This window comes from Desmodus rotundus, chromosome 5, assembly GCF_022682495.2.
Source record: "Desmodus rotundus isolate HL8 chromosome 5, HLdesRot8A.1, whole genome shotgun sequence".
Lineage (NCBI taxonomy): Eukaryota > Metazoa > Chordata > Mammalia > Chiroptera > Phyllostomidae > Desmodus > Desmodus rotundus.
In genome coordinates, this window is record NC_071391.1 from 110,577,963 (window position 1) to 110,589,980 (window position 12,018).

The 12,018-nt window shown below is 32.6% G+C and overlaps 1 non-coding gene across 1 annotated transcript; it reads right to left on the reverse strand.

Moving 5' to 3' along the window:
• Positions 1–3,877: 3,877 nt before the first annotated feature.
• Positions 3,878–4,010, reverse strand: LOC112303153 (U11 spliceosomal RNA). The gene has a single exon (XR_002974632.2). It is a non-coding gene; the product is annotated as a U11 spliceosomal RNA (small nuclear RNA).
• Positions 4,011–12,018: the final 8,008 nt, after the last annotated feature.

Consider the following 12,018-nt stretch of genomic DNA (forward strand, 5'->3'; position numbering starts at 1 on the left):
TTTCTTTATTTGTTGTGTCTTTATCTGGTTTTGGGATTAGTATGATGCTGGCTTCATAAAAAGAGTTTGGGAGTCTTCTGTTCTCTTGGGTTTTTTGGAATAGTCTATAAAGGATAAGAGTTATCTCATCCTTAAATGCTTTGTAGAATTCTTCTGTGAAACTATCCGGTCCAGGGCTTTTGTGTGTTGGGAGTTTTTTGATTACTGCTTCAATTTTGTCATCTTTTATTGGTCTGTTCAGGCTTTCTGCTTCTTCATTCAGTTTTGGAAGATGATGTTTTACTAGAAATTTTCCCATTTTACCTTGATTTTCAAATTTCTGGCATATAGTTCTTCACAGTACTTTCTTGCAATCCTTTGTATTTCTGTGGTATCAGTTGTAATCTCTCTTCTTTCATTTCTGATTGTGTTTATTTGGGTCCTCTCTCCATTTTTCTTGATGAGTCTGCTTAAAGGCTTGCCAATTTTATTTATCTTTTCCAAGAACGAGCTCGTGGATTTGTTCATCCTTAGAATTTAGGTATATTTAACAATTCATGCTATTTTCTCCATTTGATAATCATAATCTCTTAAAATTTTAGGACTTGATTTTCCTATCTCTAATTTTTAGTGGTTCTTGTTAGTGGTTCTTATTGTGATTTTTTTACTGAAAAATTCATAACTCTTAGAGTTAGTCTATGAGGAAGTTTACTGCGTGAGTGGAGATTATTGCCTTCAGATAAGACATGTTTGCTTTGCCCAGAAATATGAGAACACTACAAAGTAACATTTTCCCCCTTAAACATCCCTAATAACCCTGCGGCTTCATTTGCAGGTAACTCTGGCTTGTTTGTAAGAAAGATTTTCCACCTTCACATAGGGCCTGGTGTCGACTTGAACTATACCCTAGTAGTGACAAAGTCATGCAGATTTATTTCTAACCCATCTTTTCATGAAAAGTGCTGTATTTGGGGGTCAGTGTCAACTTTACCAAGAGCAGACTTTCTTCTGTTGGTTCCTCCACTTGGCTAAGTCACAGGCATTTTTCCTCTCCTCTGCACACTCTTGAGGCCGCTAAAGTCAAAGCTCTGTATTGCTCAGTTTCCACAAATGCTCTCAAGGAGGATATTGCTTCAGTGCCCTACTTACTTTTCTGAAGTCCCTCTTCTTTTAGCCACTTTTGACCTTGAGGTATTCATTACAAAACCATCTGGTCATTGGTATCTTTAAAAAAATTGTTTTTATCAATTTTTTTCCAGATGTTTATAGCATAAATTTCAGACAATTTTCTATTGTTTCATGCTGCTTGAAACAGAAGTAAAAAGAATTGAGGTGATTCTATCATATCCGAACAGACTACTCTATTATATATTTATCTATTGTTTGTATATATAAATATATTATGTTGTATATATATTTTATTACAAAAATTTTCTTTAGACACTTTATTGTTGTGAACCCCAAATTCAAATACAACTATTCTCATATGTTACACATATTTATGTTGAATCCAACACTTTACCTGCCTTTACTCATCCCCATAATAGCTTCGTTCTTCACTATTCCCAGCTTAAATACCTCTGAGGTCATAAGTACAAATGGATTTCACTCCGCTGTGAAAACTAACACTACTCAGCTAATATTGGAGTTAGCGCCAAATAAAACTTGCTGTTTAATCACTAACTATGCTGCTAGTGATTTTCTCAAATTCAAAATTTTGGTCTTTAAGTAAAAGAGAAGTCAAACAGAAGAGGAATGTGCACATGAGGCGTTTGCAAATGTGACCTTTTGACTTCACGGTCATTCCTCTGTGGATGTCAGAAATTTAGAGTTGCTGAATCTCATTCCCCAGTAGGAGATCTGCTTCCTTTTGTGTTTGGCGATTTAAAGTTTTTGTGTCTGTGGTACCTGACGATACACATTTATTCTGTTTGGCATTAAATGTACTTTTACAAATTAAAATATTAAGTATTTTTTCTTCAATCTCAGGAAATCTTCAGGTACTATTTATTCAGATATTTTCTCCCCACTGTATAAACATTAGTGATAATGGTACGTCTCTTATAATGATGCTGACACAACTTCTGTATCCTCCATTTCATTTCTTTAGCCCTTTCTTCTAGTTGTCCAGTGAAGTTCTTTACACTGATCTCTTGGCTTACTCATTCAGTTTTTGTGTGTTCCTTTTGATGGCCAACCTATCTACTGAATACTTTATTTCAACCTCCTGCCTCCATCACTTGTGATTAACGTTTCTTTCCTTAGTCTTGTGCTAAGTGACTGGAGTTCACGGCAGTATAAGTACTCTGGTCACTCAAATGGCATACTACCAACATGAAATTGCACTACCCAATTCTAACAGTATCTTTTGGTGCACTTACCTTAAGATCATAAATGTTGAAATATCTTCCATATAAATGATTTTATAGTGGGAGTAGTTGCTGCTGTTACTTATTTATTTTAGTTTTACATTTGTTAGACCAAGGACTTTTTAAGAAATACTATATAACAATCCCAGACTCAGCTCTGTGACATTTTACTTCCTAATACCAGAATCAGCTTTATTTTATAAAATTTAAGATTCTGATTTTTACTACTTAAAAATATAATTCATTCTTTTCATAGAAATATTTGAAATACTGTATCTTAATATCTATTTAGTGAAATCAAAGATAACATTAATATCCTGAAAAAAATCTCTGCATATTTTTCACTATTTTAGTTCTTGGTATTTTTAACCATGTTTGATAATATTATCACAACTCAACTATATAGTACTTATACCATGTCAAAATAGTTTTATTTTCAAAATAATATTTTTTTACTTTTGTGTCTTACTTTCAAAATAATATTTTTTTACTTTTGAATCTCTTAGTGAATGTCTCATATGTACCTGAAAAAATGTGTACTTTCCTATTCTTCAGTGGAATTATCTGCAAAATGTCAATTAGATGGAGTTAGTTGATAGTGTTCAGTTCTTCTATACACTTACTTATTTTCTGTCTTTAATAGTTATAGAGCTATGTAAATGTTATTTTATTGGCTGAGTTGTACTATAGAAATTAGTCTAGTTCACCTACATTGTTAAATTGAGGTAGAATCATAGAATTTCTTTATTATTGTATTACTGTCCACAGAATCTATACTAATGTCTCCAATATAATTTTTATATTGATTATTTGTGATTTATTTTTTTCTTTATTGGTCAAATTATAGGTGTGTCAAGTTTATTTCAGAGAATTAATTATTTGTTTCATTGACTTTCTCTTATTGGTTTTAATTCACTTTTCCTCTGATCTTTATTTCCTTTTTTCTGTTTGCTTCCCCCCTTTCTTTTTCAATATTCTTTTTCTTAAATTGATTTTAGAGAGGCAGAGGAAGAGAAAGAGAGAGAGAGAGATCAGTTTGTTGTTTTACTTACGATGTATTCATTGATTGACCGGGTATCAAACTTGCAATCCTGGCGTATCCCGACAACGTTCTAGTCAACTGAGCTTCCTGACCGGAGCTCTGTTTCTACATCCTGAGATGGGAGATTGCATTATTGATTTGAACTTTTTATGTTTCCTAAGGTATGAATTTAATACTACTAATTTTCTTCTTTGCACTGTTTTAACTATGTACCACAGGTTGTGATATATTGTATTTTTATTTTCATTCAATGCCATGTACTTTAGAATATCCATTTAAACTTTCTCTTGGAATAATAATTATTTTGAAGTTTTTTTCTTTCATTTATTTGTGTAGTTTTCTTTTCAAGTATTTATACATTTTTCTCATTAACTTTATTGGTTTCTAGTTTGACTCCATTGTTGCTGGGAACATACTTCATATAACTTCTTTTTCTTTCTAACCTTTTAAGGTTTTCTTCTCATTATTATTATTATTATTATTTTTGGCAGGCACCAGGACAAATGATCACTAGCTGCCTGGGTACCAAAAAATTATGCTTCCGAAATCTCTTGATGTTGATTCCTTACATAGAGCAATCAGCTGCCCTACATGTGCCACTCATGATAGAAGCCATTTTTTTCACTTAGGGTTTTTTAGGCCCAGAATATTCTTTATTTGGTATTTGTTCTGTCTTCATTTGAAAAGAATTTTCTGCTCATTGAAGTGATTATATTTATTAATATATGAGGATATAATTCTAGCATTTTATTTTTGTTTTCTATTCTCTGCTTTTCATCTTAAAGTTTTCTTTTTTATGCCTTCTTTTCAAATATGTTTTGAATTTCATTTATATTTTCTTATAATGTTTTTGGCTGTATCTCTTTTATAACTTTTATAGTGGTTGATACAGACTATATTACATATACATAAAATATACTACAATCAACTGGTGTCATAATCTTATAGTTTGAGCACACTATATAAACCTTATCTCCTTTATGTCCCTTTATACTCCTACAATTATATTATAGATTCTTAAATATTTTCTGTGCATATATTTGGAAAAATATTAGATGTCGTTATTCTTGTGGTGAGGCTTCAAACATCAAATGCCATTTAGAAAACTCAAAAGAAGGCTAGTCTATATTTTTGCTTACTCTATTTTTTCTTCCTTCTTGATATTCCAAGGTTCCTTTTTTATTGTTTCTTTTCTGTATAAAGAATATCCTCTACCAATTCTTTTTAAAAATTATTTGTTTGTTTGTTTGTTTATTTTAGAGAGAGGGTATGGAAGGGAAAAAAAAGAGTGAGAGAAACATTGATTGGCTGCCTCTTGCACTCCCCCAACTGGGACCTGGCTCAAAACCCAGGCAAGTGCTCTGACTGGGAATCAAACTGGCAACCCTTCAGGGCTTGCAGGATGACGCCCAACCCACTGAGTCACACCAGTCAGGGCTACCCATTCTTTTGAAGTAAGTTTGCTGGTGAGAAATCTTAATTTTTTTTTATTGGAGAGTTTCTTGATTTCTTTTTCATTTCTGAGGGACATTTTCTCAGGGCATAAGATTCCTGTTGATGGTTCTTTTCTTTCAGCATCTGAAAAATATTGTGCAATCTCCTTGGTTTTCATAGTTTCTAATGAGAAATCTGTCACACAAATGTTTTTTCTTTATAGGTAAGGTGTCATTTCTCAAATTCTACTTATTTTTATTTTAGAATATAGATTATGATGTGTGGATCTCTTTTTGTATATTCTCTATGGGGTTTACTCAGCTTCTTAAATCTTCTATTTCTTTGGTATTATTTTTTGTTTGGCTGACAGTTTCCTTATTAAAAATTCATTTCAAGCATATTTGTTATTGTCATTGAGAGAATTTTACTATAATGCTTTTAATATTTTTGTCAGATAATTCTAACATTACTGTCATCTCAGCATTTTTAGCTATTTATTTTTTTCAGTTTGAGATTTTGCTGTTTTTTAGTATGGTGAGCAATTTCCAATTGAATTCTGGTCATTTTTTATTATGTCATAAAAATTTAGATCTTATTTTCATTTCCTGTTTATCTGACTATTTCTGACACCACCATGCTAGTTGACATTGTTGCCACCTCATTATTGACAGGAGGTCATAGAAAGCCAAGTTCTCCACTTGGCTTTGGTGGCCATCTGAGGGAAGTGCATTCCTCATTACTGTTGAGTGGAGGTGGCAGTTCTGGCTCTTCATGTGGTCTCCACTGGCATTGTGATTGGGTTGAGTTCATAACTCCTGGGTATTGATGAAAGTCCTAACTCTCCACTAAGCCTTCTCTGACAACACTCCATTTGGAAGGAGTGCGGCCCTTGTTACTGCAGCAGGTGGAAATCTAGGTATACCATATGTTTGTCCAGGCATACCATGTGAGAGTTTGTTAATGCCCAGCAAGAATAAAGGTCCTAGCTTCCTATTCATCTTTCTCAAACACCCTACAAAGCAGTTTGGGTACACTTTATTACAGTCTTCCAGGGGCAGAGTCCTAGGCTTCCCACCTGACCTTTGTTTTCACGGGTGCAAGTAGGACCACTGTTTTTTTTTCTGTGTGCTTGGCCGGAGTGGAGAAATTCTAAGGGTTTTCTGTCTTGTCAGGCTACCACTCTCCTTGTCTTTGGCTAGAGAGTTTAGGCTTTGGCTGTTCTTTTTTGTTCGTTTTCTTTAGGAATTACATTAATTTCTCTGTATTAAATGAATGCTCATTATATTGAAGCTCTAAGCCAAACTCAGAAAAGGAAACATATACTGTACATGGTATTTAAAGTTTCACTATGTCTTTCTGAAGAACAGAGAAGGAGAGATCAAAGAGATATTAGCAGCCATTAGAAGAATTAGCTGACTGTGTTACCTAAATTTTTGAAATAAATAAAATATGTATAAGCCTAGTACTCACCTGTCATCATGCATATTTATTACAATATTATTGACTATATTCCCTATGCTGTGCTTTGTATCTGTGCTGTGACTATTTTGTAACTGCCAATTTGCACTGCTTAATCCATTCATCTTTTCAACTCAGTCCTCCAATGCACCTCCCATCTGGCAATTATATTTGTTCTCTGTATCAATGATGTTGTTTCTGTTTTCTTTCTTCATTTATTTTTAGATTCACATGAAAGTGGAATCATATGGTAGTTGTCTTTCTCTGCCTGACTTATTTCAACTACAATAATACTCTCTAGGTTAAAACATGGTGACACAAATGATAAGATTTCATTCTTTTTTATGGCCAACTATAATTACACACACACACACATATTACATTTTCTTTATTTAATCATCTATCAATTGACACAGGTTGCTTCCATATCTTGGTTGTTGTAAATAATGCTGCAATAAACATATAGGTAACATACATTCTTTCAATTAGTATTTTGGATTTTTTAGATAAATTACTAGAAGTAGAATTGATGAGTTATACTGTAGTTCAATGTTTAATTTTATGAGAGACCTCCGTACTGCTTTGCATAATGGCTGCACCAGTTTGCAATACCATCAACAATTCACAAGCCTCCCATTTTCTCTGTATCCTTACCAATACTTTTTGTTGATTTATTGGTGATAGCCATTCTGACAGGTGTGAAGTGATATCTCATTGTGGTTTTAATTTGCATTTTGTGATGATTACTGATGTTAAACATCTTTTCATATGTCAGCTGACCATCTCTATGTCATTTTTGGAGAAGTGTTTATTTGGATCTAATGTAATTAATTTTTTTGTTTGTTTGTTTATAGGGGAAGGGGGGGAGAAATAGAAGAAGAAAAAAATCCATGTGAGAGAGAAACATTGGTTGGCTCTCGTGCATGCCCTTACTGGGCACCAAACCTTCAACCCAGGTATGTGCCCCAACTGGGAATCAAATCTGTTACCTTTCACTTTGTGGAATGATGCCCAACCAATAGAGCCTCACCAGTCAGGGCACAATGCCAATGTTTAAAACAGACTTTTTTATGTTAAGTTATATAAGTTCCTTATATTTTTTGGATATTAACCCCTTATCAAGTGTTATCATTGGTGAATATTTTCCCCCACTCAGTAGTTGTCTTTTTGTTTGGTTGATGGTTTACTTTGCTATGCAAAAACTTTTTCATTTGATTCAGCTCCTTTTTAAAATATTTTCTTTGTTTCCCTTGCCTGAGGAGACATACAAAAAAATTTTTACAAAGCACAGTATCAAAGAGAGTACTGTCTATGTTTTCTTCTAGGAGTTTTATGGTTTCAGGTCTCAGATTTAAGACTTTAATCTATTCTGAGCTTATTCATGTATATGGTGTAAGAAAGTGAACCAGTTTCATTTTTGTTTCATGTATCTGTCCAGGTTTCTCAGCACTATGTATTGAAGAGACTGTCTTTATCCCATTGTATATTTTTGTCTTCTTTGTCATAGATCAATTTACTTTGTAAGTATAGGTTTCTTTCTAGGCTCTCTATTCTTTTCCATTGGTCTATGTGTTCGTTTTTGCATTAGTACCAAGAGGATTTGATTATTACAGCTTTGTAGTATAGTTTGATATCAGGTAACATAATACCTTCAACTTTGTTCTTCGTTTTTCAAGATTGTTGTGGCTATTCAGGGTATTTTTGTGGATGCATATAAATTTTAAAATTATTTGTTCTAGTTCTGTGAAAAATGCAATTGGGTTTTTGACAGATATTTCATTTAATCTATAGATTGCATTGGATAGTATGGACATTTTAATGATGTTAATTCTTCCTAACCATGTGCATGGTATATGCTTCAATTTATTTGTATCTTCTCCAATTTATTTGATATCTTATAATTTTCTCAATATAGATCTTTTACCTCCTTGGTCAAATTTATTCCTAGGTACTTTATTTTTTATGCAATTTTAAACATGATTTTATAAATTTCACTTTCTGATAGTTTATTATGGTGTATAAAATGTAATTGATAGTTTATTATTGTGTATAAAAAGATAATTGGTGTATAAAAATGATATCTGAATATTAATTTTGTAATCTACTAGCTTACTGAATTCACTTATCAGTTCTAATAGTATTTTGGTACACTCTTTTCATAGTATCCTCTCATCTACAAATAATGACATTTTTACTTCTTCCTATCCAATTTGGAAGTCTTTAATTTCTTCTTGTAGGATGGCTGTGGCTCCAACATCCAGTACTATGTTAGATAAGAGTGGTAAAAGTAGACATACCTGTCTTGTTCCTGATGTTATCTTAAGGAAGGTGATTTTAGTTTTTTCCCTTTGAGTATAATGTTAGCTGTGGGCTTGTCATATGTGGCCTTTATTATTTGAGGTACCATATTTTACCATGTAAAATATATACCTATTATTTTGGCCCAAACTTTCAGGGAAAAAATCTTTTGTTTTAATTTTTAATCCAATTATTTATTTATTTATATTTAGATACTTGCTTTTTGTATTATAAAGGATTTATTTTTTAACATAATATGGTACAAGAAATTTTATGTAACAAATAATTAAAAAACACAAGAACACATACAAGGTATTTTAGGTACTATCCATGCATAATGTGCATCCTTTTTTTCCCTCAAAAATTTGGGCAAAATAAGTGCATTATACACAGCAAAATATGGTATGTTGCCTGTATTCCCACTTTGCTAAGAGTTTTAATCATATGCAAGAGCTAAATTTTGTCAAATGTTTTTTCTTCATTTATTGATATGATCATTTGATTTTTTATCATTCATTTTGTTTATATGATATATCATGTTAATTGATATGTAGATATTGAAACAAACATGAATCCCATATGATCATGATCTTTTTAAAGGTATTACTGAATTTAGTGTGCTAATATTTTTTTGAGGATTTTTGCACCTATATTTATCAGGGATATTGGCCTATAATTTCATTTTTGTTTCATCTTTCTGTGGTTTTGACACCAGGGTGATAACTGGCCTCATAAAATAAGCTTGGGAGACTTCTCTCTTTTATTTTTTGAAATAGTTTGAGGAAATTAGGTGTTTATTTTTTCCTTAAATTCTTGATAAAATTTACCTGTGAAGCCACTAGTCCAGTACTTTTCATTTTTAAGAATTTTGTGATTATTGCATTGATTTTGTTAGTAGTTCTCTGTTCTAATTTTCTGTTTCTTTTTTATTCAGTTTTGGAAGATTGTATGTTTCTCAAGATGTACTTATTTCTTCCAGGTTGTTCAATTACTTATAGTATGTTTCTATAGTCCTTTGTATTTCTGTGGTTTTAGTTGTCACTTCTCTTTTATTTCTGATTTTATTTATTTGGATCCTCTCTTTTTGTCCTGATGAGTATCAATTTTGTTTATGTTTTCAAAGAACCAACTTTTAGTTTCATTAATGTATTTTATTGTTTTTTTAATACTCTATGTTGTTTATCTCTGCTCTGATCTTAGTTATGTTCTTTCCTCTGCTCAGTTTGAGCTTTGCTTTTTCTTCTTCTCCTACTTCTTTTAGGTATAAGTTTAAATTGTTTTTGAGATATTTTTATTAGGCTTGTGTTGCTATAAATTTCTTTCTTACAGTTGTTTTACCTATAGATTGTGGGGTCAAATGGCTGTTATAATTTGTCTCAATGTAATTTTTTGACTTCTTCTTTGATATTGTTGTTAACCCATTCATTGTTTAGTAGCATGTTATTTGGCCTCCAACTGTTCGTGTGCTTTTCAGTTTTCTTCCTGTGTTTCATTTCTAGTTTCATACCATTGTGGTTGACAATGATGCTTGATATGATTTCATTCTGTTTAAATTTACTGAGACTTTTTGTCATAACACATGGTTTATTCTGGAAAATATTTCATGTGTGCTTAAAACAATTTATATTCTGCTGCTTTAGGGTAAAATGTTCTAAAAATGTTAATTAAACCTAACTGGTCTAATGTATCATTTAAGGCTGCTGTTTCCTTTTGATCTTTTGTCTGAATGACCTATCTACTGATGTCAATGACATGTTAAAATTTTTAGATGACTGCATTACTGTCCTCTTTATTGATATTTGCTTTATTTATTTAGGTGCTCTTATGCTGGGTGCATAAATGTTTATAATAAGAGTTGTATCCTCTTGGTTGATAGATCTCTTTGCATAGTGTAATAGCCTTTAGCCCTCTTTACACACTTTGTTTTAGTGTCCATTTTGTCTGGTATATGTATTGCTACCTCAGTTTTTTTAAATTTCCATTTGCATTTAGTATGCTTTTTCCATTTTGTTACTTTCAGTATCTATGTGTCCTTTGATTTGAAGTGTGTCTCCCGTAGGCAGCATATTTATGGGTATTGTTTTTTTCTTTCTTTTCCTTCCTATGTCATTTGATTGAAGCATTTAATTCCTATATTTTTAAAACTAATTAATGATAGGTGTGTGTTTATTGCCATTTTATTATTCATATTTTTTAAATTTTTTTCTTTTTTCTGAAAGAAGTCCCTTTAGTATTTCTTATAATACTGGTGTGGTAGTGATAAGCTTTTTTTTTTTTTTTTTTAAAGCTTTTTCTTGCCTGAGAGCCTCTTTATTTCTCCTTTGATTCTCATTGGTAGCCTTGCTTGGTAAACCAATCTTGATTATAGGTCTTTGCTTTTCATCACTTTGAATATTTCATGCCAGTCTCTTCTGGCCTGCAAAACTTCTAGTGAGATATCAGCTGACAGTCATATGGGAGTTCCCATATAGGTAACTAACTGCTTTTCTCTTGCTACATTTAAGATTCTCTCCTTGTCTTTAACATTGCTATTTTAATTAAGATATATATTGGTGTGGTCTCCTTAGGATTCATCTTGTTTGAGACTCTCTGAATTTCCTAGACTTACGTGTCTGTGTTCTTTACCAAGTTAAAACATGTTTCAGTCATTTGTTAAAATAGTTTTTCAATCTCTTGCTCTCTTTCCTCTCCCTCTAGTATGCCTATGATGTTGTCCTGGGGGCTTCTTAAACTAACCTTATTTTTTAAATATTCTCTCTCTCTCTCTCTCTCTCTCTCTTGACATTTCAACTGAGTGTTTGCCACTAGCTTGTCTTTCAAATCGCTGGCTTAATCTACTGCATCATTTGATCTGTTGTTGAGTCTGTCTAATATATCCTTTATTTCAGTTATTGTATTCTTCATTTCTGATTAGTTGTTTTTAAAATTTCTCTCATTGTGTAAGTTTTCACTGAGTTTACCTGTTTTTATAACCAGTGTTTTGAGCTCCATATCTGGCATATTGCTTGCCTCCATTTTGTGGAGTCTTTCTTTTGGAATTTTGTCTTATACTTTCATTTGGGTCATTTTTCTTCATCTCCGTATTTTGGCTGCCTCCCTCTCTTTGTTTCTACATTTTATGTTTGTTTGTTTCTACTACATCTCCAAATCTTGGCAGGTTGGCCTTATATATGTATCTTGTAGGTATCTTGTGGGGCCAAGTGGCAGTCTCCCTGGTCACCTAACCCCTAACCCAGGTGTGTTCCTTGCAGGTGTCGTGTGTGTCTTCCAATTGTAGTTGAGCCTTGATTGCTGTTGGTACATTAGTGGGGGGAATATACTCTCAGTTGACTGCCTATAAGGACTGGCTGTGAGTACAGTAGACAAGCTCTTGTCTGGGGGTGTACCCCACAGATTTGGATTCAGTGCAGTGAGACCTTGTGCCTACTTAGTCCACCC